Below are 15345 nucleotides of genomic sequence, written 5' to 3' on the forward strand. Positions count from 1 at the left end.
ATTTAAAGATCAGCCTCCGTAAAAGCCAGCATATTATATAAATAGTGAAGAAAAGGCAAAAGCTTACAGCACCTGGTATTCCCAGGCGGTCTCCCATCCAAGTACTAAGCAGGCCCGACGCTGCTTAGCTTCCGAGATCAGACGAGATCGGGCGATCTCAGCGCGGTATGGCCGTAAGCGAGGGCTGCTCCAAAAAGTGGGCTATTTAAAGATCAGCCTCCGTAAAAGCCAGCATATTATATAAATAGTGAAGAAAAGGCAAAAGCTTACAGCACCTGGTATTCCCAGGCGGTCTCCCATCCAAGTGTAACAATCGGCCTTATCAGTCGAGTTACAAGACTAAAATGGGATCAGATTTAACTGTGAGAGATGACTAGTGGTTAAAAGAATGAGACATAAAAGAAGATTGGTTTAAATAGATTTGGTTTATTTACAAGGTTCACATAAAAGACTTTAAAACAACACGATAAAACGAGGTAAACGCTGTTAAAAGAATACAGTTCATTTGTCCATACCCTAAAAACAGTCCAAGAATCCCAGTGTGTTGATAAGTCCAATGTGAGTGTCCACCGGTGTATATACAATCCACAGAAAGTGTAATCCAAAGTTTGCAGGTGGTGAATGGAAAGGTGAGCTCTAAAATTAGCAACTCCTCAATCCAACAGTTTGGTGACTGTCCTTTGTTTGTCATGCTGCTCTCTTATACAGTTGTACTTCCTGCTTCCTGTCATGTGTCTAGTCACATGGCAGGCCAACCATCCATTTTTTAAAGACACACACTCACTTAAAATGTTAAGAGTAATAAAATGGCCTAAAAAACATGTAAAACACTTAAAACTCTATAATACATTTAAATGATTGTAATAAATAGAGCGGTAAAACACGTCTTTCTAAAAGCCAGCATATTATATAAATAGTGAAGAAAAGGCAAAAGCTTACAGCACCTGGTATTCCCAGGCGGTCTCCCATCCAAGTACTAAGCAGGCCCGACGCTGCTTAGCTTCCGAGATCAGACGAGATCGGGCGCTCTCAGCAGGGTATGGCCGTAAGCGAGGGCTGCTCCAAAAAGTGGGCTATTTAAAGATCAGCCTCCGTAAAAGCCAGCATATTATATAAATAGTGAAGAAAAGGCAAAAGCTTACAGCACCTGGTAATCCCAGGCGGTCTCCCATCCAAGTGTAACAATTGGCCTTATCAGCCGAGTTACAAGACTAAAATGGGGTCAGATTTAACTGTGAGAGATGACTAGTGGTTAAAAGAATGAGACATAAAAGAAGATTGGTTTAAATAGATTTGGTTTATTTACAAGGTTCACATAAAAGACTTTAAAACAACACGATAAAACGAGGTAAACGCTGTTAAAAGAATACAGTTCATTTGTCCATACCCTAAAAACAGTCCAAGAATCCCAGTGTGTTGATAAGTCCAATGTGAGTGTCCACCGGTGTATATACAATCCACAGAAAGTGTAATCCAAAGTTTGCAGGTGGTGAATGGAAAGGTGAGCTCTAAAATTAGCAACTCCTCAATCCAACAGTTTGGTGACTGTCCTTTGTTTGTCATGCTGCTCTCTTATACAGTTGTACTTCCTGCTTCCTGTCATGTGTCTAGTCACATGGCAGGCCAACCATCCATTTTTTAAAGACACACACTCACTTAAAATGTTAAGAGTAATAAAATGGCCTAAAAAACATGTAAAACACTTAAAACTCTATAATACATTTAAATGATTGTAATAAATAGAGCGGTAAAACACGTCTTTCTAAAAGCCAGCATATTATATAAATAGTGAAGAAAAGGCAAAAGCTTACAGCACCTGGTATTCCCAGGCGGTCTCCCATCCAAGTACTAAGCAGGCCCGACGCTGCTTAGCTTCCGAGATCAGACGAGATCGGGCGCTCTCAGCGCGGTATGGCCGTAAGCGAGGGCTGCTCCAAAAAGTGGGCTATTTAAAGATCAGCCTCCGTAAAAGCCAGCATATTATATAAATAGTGAAGAAAAGGCAAAAGCTTACAGCACCTGGTATTCCCAGGCGGTCTCCCATCCAAGTACTAAGCAGGCCCGACGCTGCTTAGCTTCCGAGATCAGACGAGATCGGGCGCTCTCAGCGCGGTATGGCCGTAAGCGAGGGCTGCTCCAAAAAGTGGGCTATTTAAAGATCAGCCTCCGTAAAAGCCAGCATATTATATAAATAGTGAAGAAAAGGCAAAAGCTTACAGCACCTGGTATTCCCAGGCGGTCTCCCATCCAAGTGTAACAATCGGCCTTATCAGTCGAGTTACAAGACTAAAATGGGATCAGATTTAACTGTGAGAGATGACTAGTGGTTAAAAGAATGAGACATAAAAGAAGATTGGTTTAAATAGATTTGGTTTATTTACAAGGTTCACATAAAAGACTTTAAAACAACACGATAAAACGAGGTAAACGCTGTTAAAAGAATACAGTTCATTTGTCCATACCCTAAAAACAGTCCAAGAATCCCAGTGTGTTGATAAGTCCAATGTGAGTGTCCACCGGTGTATATACAATCCACAGAAAGTGTAATCCAAAGTTTGCAGGTGGTAAATGGAAAGGTGAGCTCTAAAATTAGCAACTCCTCAATCCAACAGTTTGGTGACTGTCCTTTGTTTGTCATGCTGCTCTCTTATACAGTTGTACTTCCTGCTTCCTGTCATGTGTCTAGTCACATGGCAGGCCAACCATCCATTTTTTAAAGACACACACTCACTTAAAATGTTAAGAGTAATAAAATGGCCTAAAAAACATGTAAAACACTTAAAACTCTATAATACATTTAAATGATTGTAATAAATAGAGCGGTAAAACACGTCTTTCTAAAAGCCAGCATATTATATAAATAGTGAAGAAAAGGCAAAAGCTTACAGCACCTGGTATTCCCAGGCGGTCTCCCATCCAAGTACTAAGCAGGCCCGACGCTGCTTAGCTTCCGAGATCAGACGAGATCGGGCGCTCTCAGCGCGGTATGGCCGTAAGCGAGGGCTGCTCCAAAAAGTGGGCTATTTAAAGATCAGCCTCCGTAAAAGCCAGCATATTATATAAATAGTGAAGAAAAGGCAAAAGCTTACAGCACCTGGTAATCCCAGGCGGTCTCCCATCCAAGTGTAACAATCGGCCTTATCAGCCGAGTTACAAGACTAAAATGGGGTCAGATTTAACTGTGAGAGATGACTAGTGGTTAAAAGAATGAGACATAAAAGAAGATTGGTTTAAATAGATTTGGTTTATTTACAAGGTTCACATAAAAGACTTTAAAACAACACGATAAAACGAGGTAAACGCTGTTAAAAGAATACAGTTCATTTGTCCATACCCTAAAAACAGTCCAAGAATCCCAGTGTGTTGATAAGTCCAATGTGAGTGTCCACCGGTGTATATACAATCCACAGAAAGTGTAATCCAAAGTTTGCAGGTGGTGAATGGAAAGGTGAGCTCTAAAATTAGCAACTCCTCAATCCAACAGTTTGGTGACTGTCCTTTGTTTGTCATGCTGCTCTCTTATACAGTTGTACTTCCTGCTTCCTGTCATGTGTCTAGTCACATGGCAGGCCAACCATCCATTTTTTAAAGACACACACTCACTTAAAATGTTAAGAGTAATAAAATGGCCTAAAAAACATGTAAAACACTTAAAACTCTATAATACATTTAAATGATTGTAATAAATAGAGCGGTAAAACACGTCTTTCTAAAAGCCAGCATATTATATAAATAGTGAAGAAAAGGCAAAAGCTTACAGCACCTGGTATTCCCAGGCGGTCTCCCATCCAAGTACTAAGCAGGCCCGACGCTGCTTAGCTTCCGAGATCAGACGAGATCGGGCGCTCTCAGCGCGGTATGGCCGTAAGCGAGGGCTGCTCCAAAAAGTGGGCTATTTAAAGATCAGCCTCCGTAAAAGCCAGCATATTATATAAATAGTGAAGAAAAGGCAAAAGCTTACAGCACCTGGTATTCCCAGGCGGTCTCCCATCCAAGTACTAAGCAGGCCCGACGCTGCTTAGCTTCCGAGATCAGACGAGATCGGGCGATCTCAGCGCGGTATGGCCGTAAGCGAGGGCTGCTCCAAAAAGTGGGCTATTTAAAGATCAGCCTCCGTAAAAGCCAGCATATTATATAAATAGTGAAGAAAAGGCAAAAGCTTACAGCACCTGGTATTCCCAGGCGGTCTCCCATCCAAGTGTAACAATCGGCCTTATCAGTCGAGTTACAAGACTAAAATGGGATCAGATTTAACTGTGAGAGATGACTAGTGGTTAAAAGAATGAGACATAAAAGAAGATTGGTTTAAATAGATTTGGTTTATTTACAAGGTTCACATAAAAGACTTTAAAACAACACGATAAAACGAGGTAAACGCTGTTAAAAGAATACAGTTCATTTGTCCATACCCTAAAAACAGTCCAAGAATCCCAGTGTGTTGATAAGTCCAATGTGAGTGTCCACCGGTGTATATACAATCCACAGAAAGTGTAATCCAAAGTTTGCAGGTGGTGAATGGAAAGGTGAGCTCTAAAATTAGCAACTCCTCAATCCAACAGTTTGGTGACTGTCCTTTGTTTGTCATGCTGCTCTCTTATACAGTTGTACTTCCTGCTTCCTGTCATGTGTCTAGTCACATGGCAGGCCAACCATCCATTTTTTAAAGACACACACTCACTTAAAATGTTAAGAGTAATAAAATGGCCTAAAAAACATGTAAAACACTTAAAACTCTATAATACATTTAAATGATTGTAATAAATAGAGCGGTAAAACACGTCTTTCTAAAAGCCAGCATATTATATAAATAGTGAAGAAAAGGCAAAAGCTTACAGCACCTGGTATTCCCAGGCGGTCTCCCATCCAAGTACTAAGCAGGCCCGACGCTGCTTAGCTTCCGAGATCAGACGAGATCGGGCGCTCTCAGCAGGGTATGGCCGTAAGCGAGGGCTGCTCCAAAAAGTGGGCTATTTAAAGATCAGCCTCCGTAAAAGCCAGCATATTATATAAATAGTGAAGAAAAGGCAAAAGCTTACAGCACCTGGTAATCCCAGGCGGTCTCCCATCCAAGTGTAACAATTGGCCTTATCAGCCGAGTTACAAGACTAAAATGGGGTCAGATTTAACTGTGAGAGATGACTAGTGGTTAAAAGAATGAGACATAAAAGAAGATTGGTTTAAATAGATTTGGTTTATTTACAAGGTTCACATAAAAGACTTTAAAACAACACGATAAAACGAGGTAAACGCTGTTAAAAGAATACAGTTCATTTGTCCATACCCTAAAAACAGTCCAAGAATCCCAGTGTGTTGATAAGTCCAATGTGAGTGTCCACCGGTGTATATACAATCCACAGAAAGTGTAATCCAAAGTTTGCAGGTGGTGAATGGAAAGGTGAGCTCTAAAATTAGCAACTCCTCAATCCAACAGTTTGGTGACTGTCCTTTGTTTGTCATGCTGCTCTCTTATACAGTTGTACTTCCTGCTTCCTGTCATGTGTCTAGTCACATGGCAGGCCAACCATCCATTTTTTAAAGACACACACTCACTTAAAATGTTAAGAGTAATAAAATGGCCTAAAAAACATGTAAAACACTTAAAACTCTATAATACATTTAAATGATTGTAATAAATAGAGCGGTAAAACACGTCTTTCTAAAAGCCAGCATATTATATAAATAGTGAAGAAAAGGCAAAAGCTTACAGCACCTGGTATTCCCAGGCGGTCTCCCATCCAAGTACTAAGCAGGCCCGACGCTGCTTAGCTTCCGAGATCAGACGAGATCGGGCGCTCTCAGCGCGGTATGGCCGTAAGCGAGGGCTGCTCCAAAAAGTGGGCTATTTAAAGATCAGCCTCCGTAAAAGCCAGCATATTATATAAATAGTGAAGAAAAGGCAAAAGCTTACAGCACCTGGTATTCCCAGGCGGTCTCCCATCCAAGTACTAAGCAGGCCCGACGCTGCTTAGCTTCCGAGATCAGACGAGATCGGGCGCTCTCAGCGCGGTATGGCCGTAAGCGAGGGCTGCTCCAAAAAGTGGGCTATTTAAAGATCAGCCTCCGTAAAAGCCAGCATATTATATAAATAGTGAAGAAAAGGCAAAAGCTTACAGCACCTGGTATTCCCAGGCGGTCTCCCATCCAAGTGTAACAATCGGCCTTATCAGTCGAGTTACAAGACTAAAATGGGATCAGATTTAACTGTGAGAGATGACTAGTGGTTAAAAGAATGAGACATAAAAGAAGATTGGTTTAAATAGATTTGGTTTATTTACAAGGTTCACATAAAAGACTTTAAAACAACACGATAAAACGAGGTAAACGCTGTTAAAAGAATACAGTTCATTTGTCCATACCCTAAAAACAGTCCAAGAATCCCAGTGTGTTGATAAGTCCAATGTGAGTGTCCACCGGTGTATATACAATCCACAGAAAGTGTAATCCAAAGTTTGCAGGTGGTGAATGGAAAGGTGAGCTCTAAAATTAGCAACTCCTCAATCCAACAGTTTGGTGACTGTCCTTTGTTTGTCATGCTGCTCTCTTATACAGTTGTACTTCCTGCTTCCTGTCATGTGTCTAGTCACATGGCAGGCCAACCATCCATTTTTTAAAGACACACACTCACTTAAAATGTTAAGAGTAATAAAATGGCCTAAAAAACATGTAAAACACTTAAAACTCTATAATACATTTAAATGATTGTAATAAATAGAGCGGTAAAACACGTCTTTCTAAAAGCCAGCATATTATATAAATAGTGAAGAAAAGGCAAAAGCTTACAGCACCTGGTATTCCCAGGCGGTCTCCCATCCAAGTACTAAGCAGGCCCGACGCTGCTTAGCTTCCGAGATCAGACGAGATCGGGCGCTCTCAGCGCGGTATGGCCGTAAGCGAGGGCTGCTCCAAAAAGTGGGCTATTTAAAGATCAGCCTCCGTAAAAGCCAGCATATTATATAAATAGTGAAGAAAAGGCAAAAGCTTACAGCACCTGGTAATCCCAGGCGGTCTCCCATCCAAGTGTAACAATCGGCCTTATCAGCCGAGTTACAAGACTAAAATGGGGTCAGATTTAACTGTGAGAGATGACTAGTGGTTAAAAGAATGAGACATAAAAGAAGATTGGTTTAAATAGATTTGGTTTATTTACAAGGTTCACATAAAAGACTTTAAAACAACACGATAAAACGAGGTAAACGCTGTTAAAAGAATACAGTTCATTTGTCCATACCCTAAAAACAGTCCAAGAATCCCAGTGTGTTGATAAGTCCAATGTGAGTGTCCACCGGTGTATATACAATCCACAGAAAGTGTAATCCAAAGTTTGCAGGTGGTGAATGGAAAGGTGAGCTCTAAAATTAGCAACTCCTCAATCCAACAGTTTGGTGACTGTCCTTTGTTTGTCATGCTGCTCTCTTATACAGTTGTACTTCCTGCTTCCTGTCATGTGTCTAGTCACATGGCAGGCCAACCATCCATTTTTTAAAGACACACACTCACTTAAAATGTTAAGAGTAATAAAATGGCCTAAAAAACATGTAAAACACTTAAAACTCTATAATACATTTAAATGATTGTAATAAATAGAGCGGTAAAACACGTCTTTCTAAAAGCCAGCATATTATATAAATAGTGAAGAAAAGGCAAAAGCTTACAGCACCTGGTATTCCCAGGCGGTCTCCCATCCAAGTACTAAGCAGGCCCGACGCTGCTTAGCTTCCGAGATCAGACGAGATCGGGCGCTCTCAGCGCGGTATGGCCGTAAGCGAGGGCTGCTCCAAAAAGTGGGCTATTTAAAGATCAGCCTCCGTAAAGCCAGCATATTATATAAATAGTGAAGAAAAGGCAAAAGCTTACAGCACCTGGTATTCCCAGGCGGTCTCCCATCCAAGTACTAAGCAGGCCCGACGCTGCTTAGCTTCCGAGATCAGACGAGATCGGGCGCTCTCAGCGCGGTATGGCCGTAAGCGAGGGCTGCTCCAAAAAGTGGGCTATTTAAAGATCAGCCTCCGTGAAAGCCAGCATATTATATAAATAGTGAAGAAAAGGCAAAAGCTTACAGCACCTGGTAATCCCAGGCGGTCTCCCATCCAAGTGTAACAATCGGCCTTATCAGCCGAGTTACAAGACTAAAATGGGGTCAGATTTAACTGTGAGAGATGACTAGTGGTTAAAAGAATGAGACATAAAAGAAGATTGGTTTAAATAGATTTGGTTTATTTACAAGGTTCACATAAAAGACTTTAAAACAACACGATAAAACGAGGTAAACGCTGTTAAAAGAATACAGTTCATTTGTCCATACCCTAAAAACAGTCCAAGAATCCCAGTGTGTTGATAAGTCCAATGTGAGTGTCCACCGGTGTATATACAATCCACAGAAAGTGTAATCCAAAGTTTGCAGGTGGTGAATGGAAAGGTGAGCTCTAAAATTAGCAACTCCTCAATCCAACAGTTTGGTGACTGTCCTTTGTTTGTCATGCTGCTCTCTTATACAGTTGTACTTCCTGCTTCCTGTCATGTGTCTAGTCACATGGCAGGCCAACCATCCATTTTTTAAAGACGCACACTCACTTAAAATGTTAAGAGTAATAAAATGGCCTAAAAAACATGTAAAACACTTAAAACTCTATAATACATTTAAATGATTGTAATAAATAGAGCGGTAAAACACGTCTTTCTAAAAGCCAGCATATTATATAAATAGTGAAGAAAAGGCAAAAGCTTACAGCACCTGGTATTCCCAGGCGGTCTCCCATCCAAGTACTAAGCAGGCCCGACGCTGCTTAGCTTCCGAGATCAGACGAGATCGGGCGCTCTCAGCGCGGTATGGCCGTAAGCGAGGGCTGCTCCAAAAAGTGGGCTATTTAAAGATCAGCCTCCGTAAAAGCCAGCATATTATATAAATAGTGAAGAAAAGGCAAAAGCTTACAGCACCTGGTAATCCCAGGCGGTCTCCCATCCAAGTGTAACAATCGGCCTTATCAGCCGAGTTACAAGACTAAAATGGGGTCAGATTTAACTGTGAGAGATGACTAGTGGTTAAAAGAATGAGACATAAAAGAAGATTGGTTTAAATAGATTTGGTTTATTTACAAGGTTCACATAAAAGACTTTAAAACAACACGATAAAACGAGGTAAACGCTGTTAAAAGAATACAGTTCATTTGTCCATACCCTAAAAACAGTCCAAGAATCCCAGTGTGTTGATAAGTCCAATGTGAGTGTCCACCGGTGTATATACAATCCACAGAAAGTGTAATCCAAAGTTTGCAGGTGGTGAATGGAAAGGTGAGCTCTAAAATTAGCAACTCCTCAATCCAACAGTTTGGTGACTGTCCTTTGTTTGTCATGCTGCTCTCTTATACAGTTGTACTTCCTGCTTCCTGTCATGTGTCTAGTCACATGGCAGGCCAACCATCCATTTTTTAAAGACGCACACTCACTTAAAATGTTAAGAGTAATAAAATGGCCTAAAAAACATGTAAAACACTTAAAACTCTATAATACATTTAAATGATTGTAATAAATAGAGCGGTAAAACACGTCTTTCTAAAAGCCAGCATATTATATAAATAGTGAAGAAAAGGCAAAAGCTTACAGCACCTGGTATTCCCAGGCGGTCTCCCATCCAAGTACTAAGCAGGCCCGACGCTGCTTAGCTTCCGAGATCAGACGAGATCGGGCGCTCTCAGCGCGGTATGGCCGTAAGCGAGGGCTGCTCCAAAAAGTGGGCTATTTAAAGATCAGCCTCCGTAAAAGCCAGCATATTATATAAATAGTGAAGAAAAGGCAAAAGCTTACAGCACCTGGTAATCCCAGGCGGTCTCCCATCCAAGTGTAACAATCGGCCTTATCAGCCGAGTTACAAGACTAAAATGGGGTCAGATTTAACTGTGAGAGATGACTAGTGGTTAAAAGAATGAGACATAAAAGAAGATTGGTTTAAATAGATTTGGTTTATTTACAAGGTTCACATAAAAGACTTTAAAACAACACGATAAAACGAGGTAAACGCTGTTAAAAGAATACAGTTCATTTGTCCATACCCTAAAAACAGTCCAAGAATCCCAGTGTGTTGATAAGTCCAATGTGAGTGTCCACCGGTGTATATACAATCCACAGAAAGTGTAATCCAAAGTTTGCAGGTGGTGAATGGAAAGGTGAGCTCTAAAATTAGCAACTCCTCAATCCAACAGTTTGGTGACTGTCCTTTGTTTGTCATGCTGCTCTCTTATACAGTTGTACTTCCTGCTTCCTGTCATGTGTCTAGTCACATGGCAGGCCAACCATCCATTTTTTAAAGACACACACTCACTTAAAATGTTAAGAGTAATAAAATGGCCTAAAAAACATGTAAAACACTTAAAACTCTATAATACATTTAAATGATTGTAATAAATAGAGCGGTAAAACACGTCTTTCTAAAAGCCAGCATATTATATAAATAGTGAAGAAAAGGCAAAAGCTTACAGCACCTGGTATTCCCAGGCGGTCTCCCATCCAAGTACTAAGCAGGCCCGACGCTGCTTAGCTTCCGAGATCAGACGAGATCGGGCGCTCTCAGCGCGGTATGGCCGTAAGCGAGGGCTGCTCCAAAAAGTGGGCTATTTAAAGATCAGCCTCCGTAAAAGCCAGCATATTATATAAATAGTGAAGAAAAGGCAAAAGCTTACAGCACCTGGTATTCCCAGGCGGTCTCCCATCCAAGTACTAAGCAGGCCCGACGCTGCTTAGCTTCCGAGATCAGACGAGATCGGGCGATCTCAGCGCGGTATGGCCGTAAGCGAGGGCTGCTCCAAAAAGTGGGCTATTTAAAGATCAGCCTCCGTAAAAGCCAGCATATTATATAAATAGTGAAGAAAAGGCAAAAGCTTACAGCACCTGGTATTCCCAGGCGGTCTCCCATCCAAGTGTAACAATCGGCCTTATCAGTCGAGTTACAAGACTAAAATGGGATCAGATTTAACTGTGAGAGATGACTAGTGGTTAAAAGAATGAGACATAAAAGAAGATTGGTTTAAATAGATTTGGTTTATTTACAAGGTTCACATAAAAGACTTTAAAACAACACGATAAAACGAGGTAAACGCTGTTAAAAGAATACAGTTCATTTGTCCATACCCTAAAAACAGTCCAAGAATCCCAGTGTGTTGATAAGTCCAATGTGAGTGTCCACCGGTGTATATACAATCCACAGAAAGTGTAATCCAAAGTTTGCAGGTGGTGAATGGAAAGGTGAGCTCTAAAATTAGCAACTCCTCAATCCAACAGTTTGGTGACTGTCCTTTGTTTGTCATGCTGCTCTCTTATACAGTTGTACTTCCTGCTTCCTGTCATGTGTCTAGTCACATGGCAGGCCAACCATCCATTTTTTAAAGACACACACTCACTTAAAATGTTAAGAGTAATAAAATGGCCTAAAAAACATGTAAAACACTTAAAACTCTATAATACATTTAAATGATTGTAATAAATAGAGCGGTAAAACACGTCTTTCTAAAAGCCAGCATATTATATAAATAGTGAAGAAAAGGCAAAAGCTTACAGCACCTGGTATTCCCAGGCGGTCTCCCATCCAAGTACTAAGCAGGCCCGACGCTGCTTAGCTTCCGAGATCAGACGAGATCGGGCGCTCTCAGCAGGGTATGGCCGTAAGCGAGGGCTGCTCCAAAAAGTGGGCTATTTAAAGATCAGCCTCCGTAAAAGCCAGCATATTATATAAATAGTGAAGAAAAGGCAAAAGCTTACAGCACCTGGTAATCCCAGGCGGTCTCCCATCCAAGTGTAACAATTGGCCTTATCAGCCGAGTTACAAGACTAAAATGGGGTCAGATTTAACTGTGAGAGATGACTAGTGGTTAAAAGAATGAGACATAAAAGAAGATTGGTTTAAATAGATTTGGTTTATTTACAAGGTTCACATAAAAGACTTTAAAACAACACGATAAAACGAGGTAAACGCTGTTAAAAGAATACAGTTCATTTGTCCATACCCTAAAAACAGTCCAAGAATCCCAGTGTGTTGATAAGTCCAATGTGAGTGTCCACCGGTGTATATACAATCCACAGAAAGTGTAATCCAAAGTTTGCAGGTGGTGAATGGAAAGGTGAGCTCTAAAATTAGCAACTCCTCAATCCAACAGTTTGGTGACTGTCCTTTGTTTGTCATGCTGCTCTCTTATACAGTTGTACTTCCTGCTTCCTGTCATGTGTCTAGTCACATGGCAGGCCAACCATCCATTTTTTAAAGACACACACTCACTTAAAATGTTAAGAGTAATAAAATGGCCTAAAAAACATGTAAAACACTTAAAACTCTATAATACATTTAAATGATTGTAATAAATAGAGCGGTAAAACACGTCTTTCTAAAAGCCAGCATATTATATAAATAGTGAAGAAAAGGCAAAAGCTTACAGCACCTGGTATTCCCAGGCGGTCTCCCATCCAAGTACTAAGCAGGCCCGACGCTGCTTAGCTTCCGAGATCAGACGAGATCGGGCGCTCTCAGCGCGGTATGGCCGTAAGCGAGGGCTGCTCCAAAAAGTGGGCTATTTAAAGATCAGCCTCCGTAAAAGCCAGCATATTATATAAATAGTGAAGAAAAGGCAAAAGCTTACAGCACCTGGTATTCCCAGGCGGTCTCCCATCCAAGTACTAAGCAGGCCCGACGCTGCTTAGCTTCCGAGATCAGACGAGATCGGGCGCTCTCAGCGCGGTATGGCCGTAAGCGAGGGCTGCTCCAAAAAGTGGGCTATTTAAAGATCAGCCTCCGTAAAAGCCAGCATATTATATAAATAGTGAAGAAAAGGCAAAAGCTTACAGCACCTGGTATTCCCAGGCGGTCTCCCATCCAAGTGTAACAATCGGCCTTATCAGTCGAGTTACAAGACTAAAATGGGATCAGATTTAACTGTGAGAGATGACTAGTGGTTAAAAGAATGAGACATAAAAGAAGATTGGTTTAAATAGATTTGGTTTATTTACAAGGTTCACATAAAAGACTTTAAAACAACACGATAAAACGAGGTAAACGCTGTTAAAAGAATACAGTTCATTTGTCCATACCCTAAAAACAGTCCAAGAATCCCAGTGTGTTGATAAGTCCAATGTGAGTGTCCACCGGTGTATATACAATCCACAGAAAGTGTAATCCAAAGTTTGCAGGTGGTGAATGGAAAGGTGAGCTCTAAAATTAGCAACTCCTCAATCCAACAGTTTGGTGACTGTCCTTTGTTTGTCATGCTGCTCTCTTATACAGTTGTACTTCCTGCTTCCTGTCATGTGTCTAGTCACATGGCAGGCCAACCATCCATTTTTTAAAGACACACACTCACTTAAAATGTTAAGAGTAATAAAATGGCCTAAAAAACATGTAAAACACTTAAAACTCTATAATACATTTAAATGATTGTAATAAATAGAGCGGTAAAACACGTCTTTCTAAAAGCCAGCATATTATATAAATAGTGAAGAAAAGGCAAAAGCTTACAGCACCTGGTATTCCCAGGCGGTCTCCCATCCAAGTACTAAGCAGGCCCGACGCTGCTTAGCTTCCGAGATCAGACGAGATCGGGCGCTCTCAGCGCGGTATGGCCGTAAGCGAGGGCTGCTCCAAAAAGTGGGCTATTTAAAGATCAGCCTCCGTAAAAGCCAGCATATTATATAAATAGTGAAGAAAAGGCAAAAGCTTACAGCACCTGGTAATCCCAGGCGGTCTCCCATCCAAGTGTAACAATCGGCCTTATCAGCCGAGTTACAAGACTAAAATGGGGTCAGATTTAACTGTGAGAGATGACTAGTGGTTAAAAGAATGAGACATAAAAGAAGATTGGTTTAAATAGATTTGGTTTATTTACAAGGTTCACATAAAAGACTTTAAAACAACACGATAAAACGAGGTAAACGCTGTTAAAAGAATACAGTTCATTTGTCCATACCCTAAAAACAGTCCAAGAATCCCAGTGTGTTGATAAGTCCAATGTGAGTGTCCACCGGTGTATATACAATCCACAGAAAGTGTAATCCAAAGTTTGCAGGTGGTGAATGGAAAGGTGAGCTCTAAAATTAGCAACTCCTCAATCCAACAGTTTGGTGACTGTCCTTTGTTTGTCATGCTGCTCTCTTATACAGTTGTACTTCCTGCTTCCTGTCATGTGTCTAGTCACATGGCAGGCCAACCATCCATTTTTTAAAGACACACACTCACTTAAAATGTTAAGAGTAATAAAATGGCCTAAAAAACATGTAAAACACTTAAAACTCTATAATACATTTAAATGATTGTAATAAATAGAGCGGTAAAACACGTCTTTCTAAAAGCCAGCATATTATATAAATAGTGAAGAAAAGGCAAAAGCTTACAGCACCTGGTATTCCCAGGCGGTCTCCCATCCAAGTACTAAGCAGGCCCGACGCTGCTTAGCTTCCGAGATCAGACGAGATCGGGCGCTCTCAGCGCGGTATGGCCGTAAGCGAGGGCTGCTCCAAAAAGTGGGCTATTTAAAGATCAGCCTCCGTAAAGCCAGCATATTATATAAATAGTGAAGAAAAGGCAAAAGCTTACAGCACCTGGTATTCCCAGGCGGTCTCCCATCCAAGTACTAAGCAGGCCCGACGCTGCTTAGCTTCCGAGATCAGACGAGATCGGGCGCTCTCAGCGCGGTATGGCCGTAAGCGAGGGCTGCTCCAAAAAGTGGGCTATTTAAAGATCAGCCTCCGTGAAAGCCAGCATATTATATAAATAGTGAAGAAAAGGCAAAAGCTTACAGCACCTGGTAATCCCAGGCGGTCTCCCATCCAAGTGTAACAATCGGCCTTATCAGCCGAGTTACAAGACTAAAATGGGGTCAGATTTAACTGTGAGAGATGACTAGTGGTTAAAAGAATGAGACATAAAAGAAGATTGGTTTAAATAGATTTGGTTTATTTACAAGGTTCACATAAAAGACTTTAAAACAACACGATAAAACGAGGTAAACGCTGTTAAAAGAATACAGTTCATTTGTCCATACCCTAAAAACAGTCCAAGAATCCCAGTGTGTTGATAAGTCCAATGTGAGTGTCCACCGGTGTATATACAATCCACAGAAAGTGTAATCCAAAGTTTGCAGGTGGTGAATGGAAAGGTGAGCTCTAAAATTAGCAACTCCTCAATCCAACAGTTTGGTGACTGTCCTTTGTTTGTCATGCTGCTCTCTTATACAGTTGTACTTCCTGCTTCCTGTCATGTGTCTAGTCACATGGCAGGCCAACCATCCATTTTTTAAAGACGCACACTCACTTAAAATGTTAAGAGTAATAAAATGGCCTAAAAAACATGTAAAACACTTAAAACTCTATAAT

The 15345-nt window shown here is 41.1% G+C and overlaps 23 non-coding genes across 23 annotated transcripts; all 23 read right to left on the reverse strand.

Annotated features, from left to right (window-relative positions):
- Window positions 1-60: 60 nt before the first annotated feature.
- LOC141303302 (5S ribosomal RNA) lies at window positions 61-179 on the reverse strand. The gene has a single exon (XR_012343284.1). It is a non-coding gene; the product is annotated as a 5S ribosomal RNA (ribosomal RNA).
- Window positions 180-932: 753 nt separating this feature from the next.
- On the reverse strand, window positions 933-1051 carry LOC141303385 (5S ribosomal RNA). Its single transcript, XR_012343366.1, has one exon. It is a non-coding gene; the product is annotated as a 5S ribosomal RNA (ribosomal RNA).
- A 753-nt stretch (window positions 1052-1804) lies between these two features.
- LOC141304189 (5S ribosomal RNA) lies at window positions 1805-1923 on the reverse strand. Its single transcript, XR_012344154.1, has one exon. It is a non-coding gene; the product is annotated as a 5S ribosomal RNA (ribosomal RNA).
- Window positions 1924-2007: 84 nt separating this feature from the next.
- On the reverse strand, window positions 2008-2126 carry LOC141304190 (5S ribosomal RNA). Its single transcript, XR_012344155.1, has one exon. It is a non-coding gene; the product is annotated as a 5S ribosomal RNA (ribosomal RNA).
- Window positions 2127-2879: 753 nt separating this feature from the next.
- Window positions 2880-2998, reverse strand: LOC141304191 (5S ribosomal RNA). The gene has a single exon (XR_012344156.1). It is a non-coding gene; the product is annotated as a 5S ribosomal RNA (ribosomal RNA).
- A 753-nt stretch (window positions 2999-3751) lies between these two features.
- LOC141304192 (5S ribosomal RNA) lies at window positions 3752-3870 on the reverse strand. Its single transcript, XR_012344157.1, has one exon. It is a non-coding gene; the product is annotated as a 5S ribosomal RNA (ribosomal RNA).
- An 84-nt stretch (window positions 3871-3954) lies between these two features.
- LOC141303304 (5S ribosomal RNA) lies at window positions 3955-4073 on the reverse strand. Its single transcript, XR_012343285.1, has one exon. It is a non-coding gene; the product is annotated as a 5S ribosomal RNA (ribosomal RNA).
- A 753-nt stretch (window positions 4074-4826) lies between these two features.
- On the reverse strand, window positions 4827-4945 carry LOC141303386 (5S ribosomal RNA). The gene has a single exon (XR_012343368.1). It is a non-coding gene; the product is annotated as a 5S ribosomal RNA (ribosomal RNA).
- A 753-nt stretch (window positions 4946-5698) lies between these two features.
- LOC141304193 (5S ribosomal RNA) lies at window positions 5699-5817 on the reverse strand. The gene has a single exon (XR_012344158.1). It is a non-coding gene; the product is annotated as a 5S ribosomal RNA (ribosomal RNA).
- Window positions 5818-5901: 84 nt separating this feature from the next.
- On the reverse strand, window positions 5902-6020 carry LOC141304194 (5S ribosomal RNA). Its single transcript, XR_012344160.1, has one exon. It is a non-coding gene; the product is annotated as a 5S ribosomal RNA (ribosomal RNA).
- Window positions 6021-6773: 753 nt separating this feature from the next.
- On the reverse strand, window positions 6774-6892 carry LOC141304195 (5S ribosomal RNA). Its single transcript, XR_012344161.1, has one exon. It is a non-coding gene; the product is annotated as a 5S ribosomal RNA (ribosomal RNA).
- A 753-nt stretch (window positions 6893-7645) lies between these two features.
- Window positions 7646-7764, reverse strand: LOC141304196 (5S ribosomal RNA). Its single transcript, XR_012344162.1, has one exon. It is a non-coding gene; the product is annotated as a 5S ribosomal RNA (ribosomal RNA).
- An 83-nt stretch (window positions 7765-7847) lies between these two features.
- LOC141304198 (5S ribosomal RNA) lies at window positions 7848-7966 on the reverse strand. Its single transcript, XR_012344164.1, has one exon. It is a non-coding gene; the product is annotated as a 5S ribosomal RNA (ribosomal RNA).
- A 753-nt stretch (window positions 7967-8719) lies between these two features.
- LOC141304200 (5S ribosomal RNA) lies at window positions 8720-8838 on the reverse strand. Its single transcript, XR_012344165.1, has one exon. It is a non-coding gene; the product is annotated as a 5S ribosomal RNA (ribosomal RNA).
- A 753-nt stretch (window positions 8839-9591) lies between these two features.
- Window positions 9592-9710, reverse strand: LOC141304201 (5S ribosomal RNA). Its single transcript, XR_012344166.1, has one exon. It is a non-coding gene; the product is annotated as a 5S ribosomal RNA (ribosomal RNA).
- A 753-nt stretch (window positions 9711-10463) lies between these two features.
- LOC141304202 (5S ribosomal RNA) lies at window positions 10464-10582 on the reverse strand. Its single transcript, XR_012344167.1, has one exon. It is a non-coding gene; the product is annotated as a 5S ribosomal RNA (ribosomal RNA).
- An 84-nt stretch (window positions 10583-10666) lies between these two features.
- LOC141303305 (5S ribosomal RNA) lies at window positions 10667-10785 on the reverse strand. The gene has a single exon (XR_012343286.1). It is a non-coding gene; the product is annotated as a 5S ribosomal RNA (ribosomal RNA).
- Window positions 10786-11538: 753 nt separating this feature from the next.
- Window positions 11539-11657, reverse strand: LOC141303387 (5S ribosomal RNA). The gene has a single exon (XR_012343369.1). It is a non-coding gene; the product is annotated as a 5S ribosomal RNA (ribosomal RNA).
- Window positions 11658-12410: 753 nt separating this feature from the next.
- Window positions 12411-12529, reverse strand: LOC141304203 (5S ribosomal RNA). Its single transcript, XR_012344168.1, has one exon. It is a non-coding gene; the product is annotated as a 5S ribosomal RNA (ribosomal RNA).
- An 84-nt stretch (window positions 12530-12613) lies between these two features.
- Window positions 12614-12732, reverse strand: LOC141304204 (5S ribosomal RNA). Its single transcript, XR_012344169.1, has one exon. It is a non-coding gene; the product is annotated as a 5S ribosomal RNA (ribosomal RNA).
- Window positions 12733-13485: 753 nt separating this feature from the next.
- LOC141304205 (5S ribosomal RNA) lies at window positions 13486-13604 on the reverse strand. The gene has a single exon (XR_012344171.1). It is a non-coding gene; the product is annotated as a 5S ribosomal RNA (ribosomal RNA).
- A 753-nt stretch (window positions 13605-14357) lies between these two features.
- LOC141304206 (5S ribosomal RNA) lies at window positions 14358-14476 on the reverse strand. Its single transcript, XR_012344172.1, has one exon. It is a non-coding gene; the product is annotated as a 5S ribosomal RNA (ribosomal RNA).
- Window positions 14477-14559: 83 nt separating this feature from the next.
- Window positions 14560-14678, reverse strand: LOC141304207 (5S ribosomal RNA). Its single transcript, XR_012344173.1, has one exon. It is a non-coding gene; the product is annotated as a 5S ribosomal RNA (ribosomal RNA).
- Window positions 14679-15345: the final 667 nt, after the last annotated feature.

Source organism: Garra rufa, unplaced genomic scaffold (assembly GCF_049309525.1).
Source record: "Garra rufa unplaced genomic scaffold, GarRuf1.0 hap1_unplaced_001, whole genome shotgun sequence".
Lineage (NCBI taxonomy): Eukaryota > Metazoa > Chordata > Actinopteri > Cypriniformes > Cyprinidae > Garra > Garra rufa.